Below are 14,995 nucleotides of genomic sequence, written 5' to 3'. Positions count from 1 at the left end.
TGTTGATTGATGTATTTGTGCTTCCTTCTCTCCTTCCAGAGTTTAATGTTCACTATTCGTGAGAATAAATTCAACACCTAAAATTAATAATGAATTTCAGACATATTTGATGTTAATGTATAAGCCCAAGAAGACTGAAAAACTCCATAGTAGCCAAGAAGTGCAAGTTAGCAAAGAAGAAAGAGAAAAACTGATTTCAACTATAGAATGATATTCATGTTTCACATCGAATAAAATCATGAAAAAATGATATGAAAACTTAAAAAGATAACTGTCTTGTCAAATAGAAATGGGTGGTGTGTGGGTGTGTGTGTTTTAAATTTAAAAATGAAATTCAAGGCTCCTTTGCTTAATGAAGCTAGTTCTTTCATCTTTTAAAATGACAGGTAAAGTAAAAGCTGAAGTTTGGGGGGAAAGGGAGATTTAAGGGCCTCCCTTCAGACATTAATAAACACTATTCCACATTCTAAAACTATTAGACATAATTTGGCATAATTGCCAATCTTTCCTGAGCAAATGCATACAACTCAGTTGTTTTAACTACTAACCTCTTTCCACAAAGAGAATGACCACCCCAATTGGGGATCCAAGGTTTATGCTTTCAGAGAGGCATTTTGAAGAAATATATTCTTGATCCTGTATATTAAAACAGAAATTTTATTTTCTCAAACTCACCATAAGGAGTGGAACAGAGACACATATTTGTTGACACCAAAAGATATTTTCTATGATGCTTGTATAGAAGAAAATTTATGTAAGGAGAATGAAGCCATTTATTTTTATTTCCTTTCAGCCAAATTCCACTTTAAGTTTGTCGAATTCAGAAATTGTATAGGCCTTAAAAATATTTTACTCTGTGAACATATGCTTTCTTATGGTGATTTCCTGTCCAGCTTGTCTCATCTGTCCAATTTAAATCTTAACCCCTCAAGGCAGATACTGTGTATTTTACAGTGTTTTCTTTAGAGCAGTATTATGCTGACAAGTTCAGTAAATCTTAAACAGCAATAGATCTTCCTTTGTCATTCTTCTGCTAACTTTTAGTTTGTCTGGCTCCCTAATTTCAATGCTTGTAGATCAGTGTCCTTTAACTAAACTATTGTAGTAGTAGGAATTTTCTAAATTTTGATTATTCACTTGGGATCTATTCCCTAGAATATAGCAAGAGGAAAGAAGAAAGAAAAAGATCCAGGAACCGGGGAGGGAGGGAAAGGGTCATATTGATTACAGTGAAACTAAAGATAGTCTTTCTTTCTTATTTGGGTAGGATATAGCTTTTCAAAGACCACCAATGCTTGTTAACAACGGATAGGATATTTTACTATTCCTACTATATTTTAAACCTGTTCATTTCCTACCTTCTCACCCTATTTGTCAAAAATACATATAATAATCAGTAAGTTAAGAATTCACCATTGATGTCAATTCACAGAAATGTTTGCTGGATTTTTTTTTTTCTTTTTTGAGATGAAGTCTCACTCTGTCACCCAGGCTGGAGTGAAGTGGCGTGCTTGGCTCACTGCAACCTCCGTCTCCCGGGTTCAAGTGATTCTCCTGCCTCAGCCTCCCTAGTAGCTGGGATTAAAGGCACGCATCACCACACCCAGCTAATTTTTTTTTGTTGTTGTATTTTTTTTAGTAGAAACCGGGTTTCACCATGTTAGCCAGAGTGGTCTCGATCTTCTGACCTCGTGATCCACCCACCTTGCCCTCCCAAAGTGCAAAGTGCTGGGAGGAGTATTTTTAAAGTTGTTTTACCTTTGTACATACTGAAAAGCATCACAATTAATGAGAAAAATAAGTGCAGAAAATCCTTCTATATTAGAAGGCTCTCCTGGGTCATGCAAACTTGTTAACAGATATTTCTTCAGGATAACTTGAGAACCTTCACAGTAGACGATGCTAGTGCTGTGCTGACTATAGTGTTTACAATGAATCATTGAATAAATTGTTACCATCCACGGAGGCTGCCTCTCTGGATAATTAGCAATTTCAATTTAAGAAAGATACTATAAAGTACACTTCAGCTTCGACATCAGTAGACCAAACACTGGGGTAAGTAGTTACATTAGACTGCTTTAAATACTACCTAGAACTTTTATTTTTAATCATATACTCTTATAAATTTCTATCTAAAACATTATACATAATCCTTTAGAGCATGTAGTAAAAATTTGAGATCTTATAACACAGCAATGAAATTACACTATAATTTTAGTGATTTGTCAAAAGACTTCAAGATAGAATTTATTTTCTGTACATAAGTAACAGAATGTAGAAACTGTGCCTACTATTTTCATAGCTTTTCTTTTTTTCCAGTTTTGTATGCGCACTTATAACAATAAGAGATGTAGAACATTCCATACGGTCACTAATTTGATTATATCTCTGTCTACGAATTAAATTGATGGGTGCATTTCACTCAGGAAATTCAGTGCTCTGAAGTTGAAATACAGGTTTTATGACCTATGTACCGATCTCTATTTTGTTACTAAAAAGACCTTTAGACATTCAACATTTGGCAAAAGATTCTCTGAGGCTTGATGCTGCTTTGTGACTAAGATTTTTAAGCAAGAAGAATTTACTCAAACGTTTTTGCAAGTTCATAGTTCAAAAAAGTTCTTATTACAATAAATAAATAAATTTAACATAAATTATCTCAATTGTTATTTCATAACTTAAAAAATAGAAAAAAGGTGCATATATATTATTTGTCCCAGATTTTGAACTAATAGAGGGAAAAAAATCCTTTTCTCAGGCAAGATCAAAAATAGAGCTTAATAAAATTTGACCCAATGACTTCTCTTACTTCATTAGCCCTTCACACAATACCCAGGAAGATCACGAAATACAGATACAAAAGAAAAATATACGATCAGATCATTACAATGTATAGTCTCTGAGATGATTTTCATAAATACATAGCTGTTTAGAAAAGATATTATTATGAAAGACAAAGCAGAGATAACATATGTAATTAGAACCATAATACTTTAATAACATGGTATTCTCCAAAAAGCTCAAAACACATTTTTAAAAATTAGCACCTTATAATAATCATTATAGAAAGGTGGGTATCCTATATGTGACCACCAGACTTTAACAAAGAGGTAGGTTTTTATTTATTTTTTTTTAACAGCTTTGTGTTACACTCTCAGAAATGTATTTTAAAATTAAGTGATCAGAAGACATTACTACTAGCAGCATTAGCAGAGAAGAGCCCTCTATAAAATCACCAGTGAGACACTGAATCATTTCTTCTGTTAGTGAAAGTCATAGGCAAAAGTTCTAAAATTCTACAATTACAAAAATAAATCAAGCCAGCGTGTCATTTCTGCTTTTCTACATTAATAAATTAACCATGTAACATTGTTCAAAATTATGTCAGTTACGCATATAATAATCTTTTAAATTAATGAAGTGATGAAGCAGTTTGATGACACCCATGATTTACAGGGCTGCTTTTAGCTAATGTTAAAAGCCTTTTGCTTAATAAATTGCCCCCTTGAGAAATTACCAAAAATGAATATTTTCAATGCTAAATGTTTCAAGGTTTACACTTTTTAAATATATTAACAAATGGCAAGGGAGACACATTTTTCAAAATATATCTTCTTTTACATATATTTAATTGAAATTAATTAGTATATTACTTTAAAAGGAAATGATTATATAGGATCATTTATGAGAATTTTTGTGATGCAATAAACCTGAATTTAAACAACGAAATTAATCCTATCTTTACAAAATTTGTAGAATGAATTGAGAATCATTTCAAGCTTTTTGATTAAAGAGAAACAATTCTACAAAATCTACATTCTTAAAATATAGCTAGTGCTCTTCATCGATATTATTGCTTTAATTCTTTGTTTGCATTATTTATCAAGATTGAAATGGTATTACTAATAAGCTTCATAATTTTTATAATAATTTGTGTTTTGTTCACCTTTATCTAAACATTTCTTTATGAATTGTTATATGTGATATTAACTCCTGTGTATTTCTCAGTTTTAATAATGAGCAACAACAATCAGACCTTACAGTCAAAGTACATCATTTCCATTGTCTTGTGGTTTTATGTGGCCTCTGAGACATGTCTGAATACAGGAGAAATAATATCTTATGGAGAGATGTTACGTAAGTTCATTAGGAAAGCAAAATAGATTTCAGACAATCCAGGATATGCTTGTGTGTCATAACAGCAAAAAAGAAATGGAGCTAAATATAACTAGCAAAGAAAGCCTGAAATTGATGTTCCCTGTGCTTATGGATTTGTTTTTCATAATGTGGAGCCTGATTTTTATTCCACTTCTGAATTAGTAATGTGCCTAGTACATTGGGCCAATTTCTTTCAAAGCATTTGCAGCTCCAGCCCTGAAAACAGAATAATTAATTTGTGCTTCTTGAGTTCAACAGATGTAATTTTAGGCAGGCAGATGTCAAGAAAATAATTTTTAGAATTCTTATAATTGATGGCAATGTAATGGAGAATTGCCTGTTGGCATTTCAAATGATTTTAAGGAATTTTAAACTTTCATCAATGAATTTTTAATGCATACTAATAATGGACTCTCATGGGTTTGTAGCCTATGCATAGTGAAACAGAACTTTAAGCATAATATTATTTTCCTTTAAAAATGGCTTGGAGAAAGTAATAAAGTGTTGGAAATGAAAGACTTCCCTTTTTTATAATATATAACTGCATCAAACTAGTCATGAATACAATTATTTGAGTCAGTCATATTTTTGAGAGCTAATAAAGAAAATTTGAAAGAATCAATGGTCTTTCAAATACACATATCCAGTATATGAACATTTGCAGAAGGATCCCTGTTTACTACTAGAGCTACATTTACATTCGCATCACTTCTCCCACCACCCCCCCACCGCAAAGGAGCCTGTATACTCCCTAGAGGTCTCCGTGCATTTTGAAGAAATATCACATGAGCTTTAGGATGGCAAATTGCAAAATATTACACATCTCAAAGTTTCAAATATCTGATATTGCTAGCACTGATATTGAAGTCTTTAGTGTCATTGGGACTATTTCCAAAAAGTCCTTCAAAGAGTACAAAATTATATAGGTGTAGAAATTGATAAAATTCTTGTCTGGCTGAACTAAAATCTACGAAAATCACAAGAGAGGTGGGAGGGATATCAAGAGCTCTCAGAGAACCTGTGATTATCAACAGAAAAGCAGCTGGCCCTATTTAGGGATGGATAATTTTAAAACATAGAAGTTTAATTTCTGATGGATCAAACCACATGTTCTAATCCACACTAACTATGGGAAATATGATTTTATGTCTCTGAATCTTAGTTTTATCTGTGCTTAAAGTGGAATAGAGCTACCTATTTTTAGCGAGAATTACAGCATCTTTTTCCACCCTCCTCTGTTGAACTGTAGAAACACAATGAGATAACATACGAAAGCATTTTTAACTCTTTGAAACAATTGTATCATATAGACCTGAGATTCAAGTAACTTGATTTTTCCAATTTGTGAAAGTAGATAAGGAAGTAAGTACAGACTAAATACATATTGATAGTGTATGCACATGTTTTTACATATCTGAAATTCTTATATGGTTTTTATGGCAAATTTCCTTTTTTAAGTATGTTCAATTGGGATAATAAATTTATATTCCCTGTGCATGCTTCAACAAACTACTGAGAGGAGGAGGACAAGAAACTTTCTCCAGCAGTGGAGGAAAGCTTGATTTTCCCCCCATCATGTTCTAAATGGAAACCTCATTGGAAACTTTACGTCTTAAGTTTATAGAAACAGACACACAGTGGCTGCAAGGCTTACAGAAGTATCTGCGCTCTGTCCATTTTCAAGGCTGCACTTTGGAAGTTGGGCAAATCTTTTACTTCTTACAACACAGAGAACAGCAAAGCTGCTGCTGTTTTTCAAAGTAGAGTGCAGTCCGCCTCACAGAGATCCAATAAAATGCTCTATTTATTGGCTAAGCATTAACAGCGTCTCTTATTTTCCTCCTGTGACCCTCCTTGGCAGTTAGTCACACATTCCGAGTAAGCAGATGCCACAAAAATATCCCTTATGTATAAGGAAAAAGAAAAATCCTAATTGGCCATCGACCTCTTCCTTCCAGCTTCCCTGGTGTCATAACCCAGTGGCTTCCAATTTGTCACCCCTAGGGCTGGGCAATCTGGACTAAGAAGATGACAAGGCAGGCATGGCTAAGCACCAGATTCAGGGCCAGTTCCTTGCCCTACCCAGAACTGTCACTTCGATGAGCAAAGCCCCACTGATGGCCATCACTGTCAGCTGAATCAGCATTTGTGAAAATGTAGTGCACACCACAACACTGTGTTATTCAGAGCAGTGGTTATTACTTTGTTTTTATTTTATTTATTTTTGCTGTTACCTTCTATTCATAGCTGTAATATTGCAATTCTATTTACAATAATGACATAAAATTCCCTTTCAAAATAGATTTATTTCTACTTTAAAGAAGATTTAGAGAAGTCTTCTATGCAACTAAAGTTACGCAACTAATAGCATAAGGAAGCAAAGACATGGCAATAATCATGAAAATGATTTGTGAATAGCTGAAGATGAGACCACACTGAATCAAAGAACGCTAAAGCGATTGTGGGGAGAAAGTGACCGCTCTCCCTTTCAGCTAGATTTTTATAATTATAGAATTTTATAGTAAATTTTTAATTTGATCTCTTCATGGCAATATCAAAGTAGATATGATGTATTATTATCACCACTTTATAGATGGGGAAACTGAGGATCAGAAGGCTCAGGCAGTTCACTAAAAGTCACACAGTTACAAATTCTGAGAGAAATATTAAGCCCTCAAAATGAGGCTTTCTGCCCAAATACTACACAATCTTCCGTTTCCCGGGCTATTCAATGAAGAAGATCACATGAAAGCTGAAGAGTTAAGTATTGCCTTTGTATTAAAAGCAACATTTCAGTACATTTTCCAGCCATAGATACAATAGGAAAATTCCTTCTGAGTAATATGAGATATGAACCTAACTGAACTAATTAATTCATGATGATGTTAGAAGGTTAACTACCCGATGGTGATAAAACATTTTATGGATGGAAAAATGCCATATTAAATACCGAAGATTACCATTACTTGTATCACTTTTCAGTGCTTATATTCAATAAAATTATAGGTAAAGAAAAAATATTAATATCATGCAGTTTTGACTCTTCTGATCAGTCCTTGGAGAGATGTTATTTAATCCTGTTTGTCACTATTGGGGGGATATCAGCATTTGTCACTGAGGACTGATGGATCAGGTAGTTGATAAACATTTAGAGACGTGTATATCCAGGAGATGCCACCACTTTGTTGTTTTATAGGAAAGAATGAAAAGTATTAAACTTTGGTTTAGCCGCTATGTTTGTTTAAAAAGAAAAATAAAACAGAAGTCATAATTTGTGAAAGCAGAATTTGTAGTTTCAATAGCGTATTTAGACATGAAGCTGTACTTTGGGACTACAATTCGTGACATCCTAAAATTAAAATGGTTCCTCAGAAATGTAAACACTTTGACGTGAAAAGGTATATGCTCAGCCCCAAGCCAAAGTTACATATAGTGCCGGCAAAGTCTTTGATACCTCTAGTCAGTCAAATACACTCAAGATCTCAGCATGGAAAGCCATGTTTTCTGATCCGAAACAAAAACAAAACAAAACAAAACAAAAAACCACATAAACAAAGATGTCTTTTATCCCTGCAATTTTCCAATTTAATAGCCAATTTGAAGACTCTAATAGGAAATTTGATTTGGCTTTTCATAAGAACACTGTTTCACAGTATAATTTATATTTTTTTCAAAAGAATAAAAACCCTGCTGGTTTTAACTGTGTACTTTTGCATTTTCCAAGAAAATATTTCTTTTAGCAATATGGACAATATCAACTTGATACAAAGTAGGCATGTAATCTGAAATAACACTCTGAAGTGTAAAGAAATGTAACCTAAACTCAAAGTGAAAGGCTAGAAACCACTTACACAGGCATAATTATTTGAACCCCCGACCTTTCATACTGAAATTAGTGAGCATTTTCATTTTCCATATGCAATCACTTACTGTCCTTTTTCTTCTATTAGTGTTTCAAGAAGCAAGGACATTTAAATGAAAAAAGAAGAGGAAGAAAGCCCTCTGTTAATTTGAAGCTGAGCATCTGATCCACTAAAATTGACAAAAGTATCCTCTTGAAAACTGCCACTTTCCAATAATACAGCCTCACAGGAAGGAGATGTGCTGGAGAAAGAGCCAGTTAGTATGACTATTCTTTTCTTCCTATCAGTGGAGAGTCATGTCTTTCACTGCAAAGAGTTATTTTTCAGATTTTTTGAACAAGGGCTTTCTTATAGATAAAACTACACAGAAAACTCATTTGTAAATGTCCCTGTCTGAACACTTTTCCACTCACTTCAGTGTTATGAGTAGGAGTCCTTTAAAAACCTCAGATGATGAATTGTTTTGTGACATGCAAACAGCTCAAAACCTGTTAGCTTTGAGAAGCTCACCACTAGCAACTTGCCTGTTCCCAAGTGTCTTGATTTTGATTGGTCAAGGAGAGGGCAAAAAGATTAAAATCTGCCTAAGCCAAGTGAGTATGCTTCACATATTTAAGGTCCACTTGACTCAAGGAGGGGAAACTGACCCGGCCATCAGGCCATAGATTTTACCAGCCCCACCCTGAGTTCACATAATGAGTCATAGCCCAACTTCTTATAACTGCAGAGGGAGGCCGCTTCTTCCCTTTCTCAAAGTAGTTGGCAAACTCCTCAAAGTGATGACCTCTCACAAAGAGTTAGACAGTCATTAGCGGCTCAGCCACCAAACCTATTGGTGTGGACTGACGGGGAATCATTCTGCTGAAGTAAAACATGACTTTGACCTGGACGTCAGAGCAAAGCAAAGGTGTGACACCACAGCATGGGGGGTGCCCAGATGGCAGAGGCCAGGAAGTCTCCGAACAAAAGGGAAAGAAGAAATCAAACAATTTTCTGCTCCATTTTATCTCGATTCCTTGACATCCAGACCAAACCTGATTACACGGGCTTGTGTTAGGACTGGGCAGACCTGAACATGTCTGTAATTCAGGCTGAATGAGCTTTCCTGAAGTTCACATGCATACCTCAGGTTTTCCTACCACTTTCCCCCCTGCCCTGCCACTCTCAAGACCACCAGCCCCCCTCTTTCTACCCTGCTATGGATTCTCAGAATGCTTTAAAGAAGGTGATAGTTGAAATTTGGGAGAGCTTACTTAACATTGGTGAGGGAAAAAAAAAAAAAAAAACACAGAACTCATTTTTGCACCAGCAGCTCCTTTTCCCAGTATAGCCAAATAATGACTGTTTAATTCAAAACATTCATTGAGAAATTCCTATACAAAGGCCCCTAAATGAAAGAGCAGACAGCAAAAAAGCATCAAGGTGTGAGAAAAGGAGAATAAAGCTTTTGAATCAACTCTGCCAGGATACCCTTAAACAGAAGTGGGGTGGGGGAAACCAATCTTAGAATTAAGTGATTTGCATAAGATTAATCTGGAAGGAAGGGAGGGGAACCAAACCTTACCAACATTCACCAAACTTTAAAAAAGTTTTTCTTAACCAGGAGTAAATAGCATAATCGTATACCTGGGGATTCATGCCGAAACTTCTGAATCAGACACCCTGGGGCTGGGAACTAGTCAGCCAGGGTGTCTTCTGGATCACACACCCTGGGGAATGTGGACTTTAACATTTCTTCTGAGTAATTTTGGCCTCCAGCCTGAGTAAGGATAGTTCTAGACCTATAGTTCTTAAACCTAGATGAGTAATTATAAAAATTACCTAGGGGAGGAGCCAAGATGGCCGAATAGGAACAGCTCCGGTCTACAGCTCCCAGCGTGAGCGACGCAGAAGACGGGTGATTTCTGCATTTCCATCTGAGGTACCGGGTTCATCTCACTAGGGAGGGCCAGACAGTGAGCGCAGGTCATTGGGTGCACGCACCATGCGCGAGCCGAAGCAGGGCGAGGCATTGCCTCACTTGGGAAGCGCAAGGGGTCAGGGAGTTCCCTTTCCGAGTCAAAGAAAGGGGTGACGGACACACCTGGAAAATCGGGTCACTCCCACCCGAATATTGCGCTTTTCGGACCGGCTTAAAAAATGGTGCACCACAAGATTATATCCCACACCTGGCTCGGAGGGTCCTACGCCCACGGAATCTCGCTGATTGCTAGCACAGCAGTCTGAGATCAAACTGCAAGGCGGCAGCGAGGCTGGGGGAGGGGCGCCCGCCATTGCCCAGGCTTGCTTAGGTAAACAAAGCAGCCGGGAAGCTCGAACTGGGTGGAGCCCACCACAGCTCAAGGAGGCCTGCCTGCCTCTGTAGGCTCCACCTCTGGGGACAGGGCACAGACAAACAAAAAGACAGCAGTAACCTCTGCAGACTTAAATGTCCCTGTCTGACAGCTTTGAAGAGAGCAGTGGTTCTCCCAGCACGCAGCTGGAGATCTGAGAACGGGCAGACTGCCTCCTCAAGTGGGTCCCTGACCCCTGACCCCCGAGCAGCCTAACTGGGAGGCACCCCCCAGCAGGGGCACACTGACACCTCACACGGCCGGGTACTCCAACAGACCTGCAGCTGAGGGTCCTGTCTGTTAGAAGGAAAACTAACAAACAGAAAGGACATCCACACCAAAAACCCATCTGTACATCACCATCATCAAAGACCAAAAGTAGATAAAACCACAAACATGGGGAAAAAACAGAACAGAAAAACTGGAAACTCTAAAAAGCAGAGCGCCTCTCCTCCTCCAAAGGAACACAGTTCCTCACCAGCAACGGAACAAAGCTGGATGGAGAATGACTTTGACGAGCTGAGAGAAGGCTTCAGATGATCAAATTACTCTGAGCTACGGGAGGACATTCAAACCAAAGGCAAAGAAGTTGAAAACTTTGAAAAAAATTTAGAAGAATGTATAACTAGAATAACCAATACAGAGAAGTGTTTAAAGGAGCTGATGGAGCTGAAAACCAAGGCTCGAGAACTACGTGAAGAATGCAGAAGCCTCAGGAGCCGATGCAATCAACTGGAAGAAAGGGTATCAGCAATGGAAGATGAAATGAATGAAATGAAGCGAGAAGGGAAGTTTAGAGAAAAAAGAATAAAAACAAATGAGCAAAACCTCCAAGAAATATGGGACTATGTGAAAAGACCAAATCTACATCTGATTGGTGTACCTGAAAGTGATGGGGAGAATGGAACCAAGTTGGAAAACACTCTGCAGGATATTATCCAGGAGAACTTCCCCAATCTAGCAAGGCAGGCCAACGTTCAGATTCAGGAAATACAGAGAATGCCACAAAGATACTCCTCGAGAAGAGCAACTCCAAGACACATAATTGTCAGATTCACCAAAGTTGAAATGAAGGAAAAAATGTTAAGGGCAGCCAGACAGAAAGGTTGGGTTACCCTCAAAGGGAAGCCCATCAGACTAACAGCGGATCTCTCAGCAGAAACCCTGCAAGCCAGAAGGGAGTGGGGGCCAATATTCAACATTCCTAAAGAAAAGAATTTTCAACCCAGAATTTCATATCCAGCCAAACTAAGCTTCATAAGTGAAGGAGAAATAAAATACTTTACAGACAAGCAAATGCTGAGAGATTTTGTCACCACCAGGCCTGCCCTAAAAGAGCTCCTGAAGGAAGCGCTAAACATGGAAAGGAACAACCAGTACCAGCCACTGCAAAATCATGCCAAAATGTAAAGACCATCGAGACTAGGAAACAACTGCATCTCCTAACAAGCAAAATCACCAGCTAACATCATAATGACAGGATGAAATTCACACATAACAATATTAACTTTAAATGTAAATGGACTAAATGCTCCAATTAAAAGACACAGACTGGCAAATTGGATAAGGAGTCAAGACCCATCAGTGTGCTGTATTCAGGAAACCCATCTAACGTGCAGAGACACACATAGGCTCAAAATAAAAGGATGGAGGAAGATCTACCAAGCAAATGGAAAACAAAAAAAGGCAGGGGTTGCAATCCTAGTCTCTGATAAAACAGACTTTAAACCAACAAAGATCAAAAGAGACAAAGAAGGCCATTACATAATGGTAAAGGGATCAATTCAACAAGAAGAGCTAACTATCCTAAATATACATGCACCCAATACAGGAGCACCCAGATTCATAAAGCAAGTCCTGAGTGACCTACACAGAGACTTAGACTCCCACACATAAATAATGGGAGACTTTAACACCCCACTGTCAACATTAGACAGATCAACGAGACAGAAAGTCAACAAGGATACCCAGGAATTGAACTCAGCCCTGCACCAAGCGGACCTAATAGACATCTACAGAACTCTCCACCCCAAATCAACAGAATATACATTTTTTTCAGCACCACACCACACCTATTCCAAAATTGACCACATACTTGGAAGTAAAGCTCTCCTCAGCAAATGTAAAAGAACAGAGATTATAACAAACTATCTCTCAGACCACAGTGCAATCAAACTAGAACTCAGGATTAAGAATCTCACTCAAAACCGCTCAACTACATGGAAACTGAACAACCTGCTCCTGAATGACTACTGGGTACATAACGAAATGAAGGCAGAAATAAAGATGTTCTTTGAAACCAACGAGAACAAAGACACAACATACCAGAATCTCTGGAACACATTCAAAGCAGTGTGTAGAGGGAAATTTATAGCACTAAATGCCCACAAGAGAAAGCAGGAAAGATCCAAAATTGACACCCTAACATCACAATTAAAAGAACTAGAAAAGCAAGAGCAAACACATTCAAAAGCTAGCAGAAGGCAAGAAATAACTAAAATCAGAGCAGAACTGAAGGAAATAGAGACACCAAAAACCCTTCAAAAAATTAATGAATCCAGGAGCTGGTTTTTTGAAAGGATCAACAAAATTGATAGACCACTAGCAAGACTAATAAAGAAAAAAAGAGAGAAGAATCAAATAGACGCAATAAAAAATGATAAAGGGGATATCACCACCGATCCCACAGAAATACAAACTACCATCAGACAATACTACAAACACCTCTACGCAAATAAACTAGAAAATCTAGAAGAAATGGATAAATTCCTTGACACACACACCCTCCCAAGATTAAACCAGGAAGAAGTTGCATCTCTGAATAGACCAATAACAGGATCTGAAATTGTGGCAATAATCAATAGCTTACCAACCAAAAAGAGTCCAGGACCAGATGGATTCACAGCCGAATTCTACCAGAGGTACAAGGAGGAACTGGTACCATTCCTTCTGAAACTATTCCAATCAATCGAAAAAGAGGGAATCCTCCCTAACTCATTTTATGAGGCCAGCATCATTCTGATACCAAAGCCGGGCAGAGACACAACAAAAAAAGAGAATTTTAGACCAATATCCTTGATGAACATTGATGCAAAAATCCTCAATAAAATACAGGCAAAACGAATCCAGCAGCACATCAAAAAGCTTATCCACCATGATCAAGTGGGCTTCATCCCTGGGATGCAAGGCTGGTTCAATATACGCAAATAAATAAATGTAATCCAGCATATAAACAGAGCCAAAGACAAAAACCACATGATTATCTCAATAGATGCAGAAAAAGCCTTTGACAAAATTCAACAACCCTTCATGCTAAAAACTCTCAATAAATTAGGCATTGATGGGACGTATTTCAAAATAATAAGAGCTATCTATGACAAACCCACAGCCAATATCATACCGAATGGGCAAAAACTGGAAGCATTCCCTTTGAAAACTGGCACAAGACAGGGATGCCCTCTCTCACCACTCCTATTCAACATAGTGTTGGAAGTTTTGGCCAGGGAAATTAGGCAGGAGAAGGAAATAAAGGGTATTCAATTAGGAAAAGAGGAAGTCAAATTATCCCTGTTTGCAGACGACATGCTTGTATATCTAGAAAACCCCATTGTCTCAGCCCAAAATCTCCTTAAGCTGATAAGCAATTTCAGCAAAGTCTCAGGACACAAAATCAATATACAAAAATCACAAGCATTCTTATACACCAACAACAGACAAACAGAGAGCCAAATCTGAGTGAACTCCCATTCACAATTGCTTCAAAGAGAATAAAATACTTAGGAATCCAACTTACAAGGGATGTGAAGGACCTCTTCAAGGAGAACTACAAACCACTGCTCAATGAAATAAAAGAGGATACAAACAAATGGAAGAACATTCCATGCTCATGGGTAGGAAGAATCAATATCGTGAAAATGGCCATACTGCCCAAGGTAATTTACAGATTCAATGCCATCCCCATCAAGCTACCAATGCCTTTCTTCACAGAATTGGAAAAAACTACTTTAAAGTTCATATGGAACCAAAAAAGAGCCCGCATTGCCAAGGCAATCCTAAGCCAAAAGAACAAAGCTGGAGGCATCACACTACCTGACTTCAAACTATACTACAAGGCTACAGTAACCAAAACAGCATGGTACTGGTACCAAAACAGAGATATAGATCAATGGAACAGAACAGAGCCCTCAGAAATCACGCCGCATATCTACAACTATCTGATCTTTGACAAACCTGAGAAAAACAAGCAATGGGGAAAGGATTCCCTATTTAATAAATGGTGCTGGGAAAACTGGCTAGCCATATGTAGAAAGCTGAAACTGAATCCCTTCCTTACACCTTATACAAAAATCAATTCAAGATGGATTAAAGACTTAAACGTTAGACCTAAAACCATAAAAACCCTAGAAGAAAACCTAGGCATTACCATTCAGGACATAGGCATGGGTAAGGACTTCATGTCTAAAACACCAAAAGCAATGGCAACAAAAGCCAAAATTGACAAATGGGATCTAATTAAACTAAAGAGCTTCTGCACAGCAAAAGAAACTACCATCAGAGTGAACAGGCAACCTACAAAATGGGAGAGAATTTTTGCAACCTACTCATCTGACAAAGGGCTAATATCCAGAATCTACAAAGAAC

At 37.5% G+C, this 14,995-nt stretch overlaps 1 long non-coding RNA gene across 1 annotated transcript; it reads left to right on the top strand.

Annotated features, from left to right (window-relative positions):
• The first annotated feature begins 2,011 nt into the window (after window positions 1-2,011).
• Window positions 2,012-11,159, top strand: LOC134807766 (uncharacterized). The gene is made up of 3 exons (XR_010149024.1): window positions 2,012-2,055; window positions 8,109-8,205; window positions 9,628-11,159. It is a non-coding gene; the product is annotated as an uncharacterized LOC134807766 (long non-coding RNA).
• Window positions 11,160-14,995: the final 3,836 nt, after the last annotated feature.

Source organism: Pan troglodytes, chromosome 12, assembly GCF_028858775.2.
Source record: "Pan troglodytes isolate AG18354 chromosome 12, NHGRI_mPanTro3-v2.0_pri, whole genome shotgun sequence".
Lineage (NCBI taxonomy): Eukaryota > Metazoa > Chordata > Mammalia > Primates > Hominidae > Pan > Pan troglodytes.
Note: the sequence above shows the minus strand (reverse complement) of the source record. Positions and strands in the feature narration are given on the sequence as shown.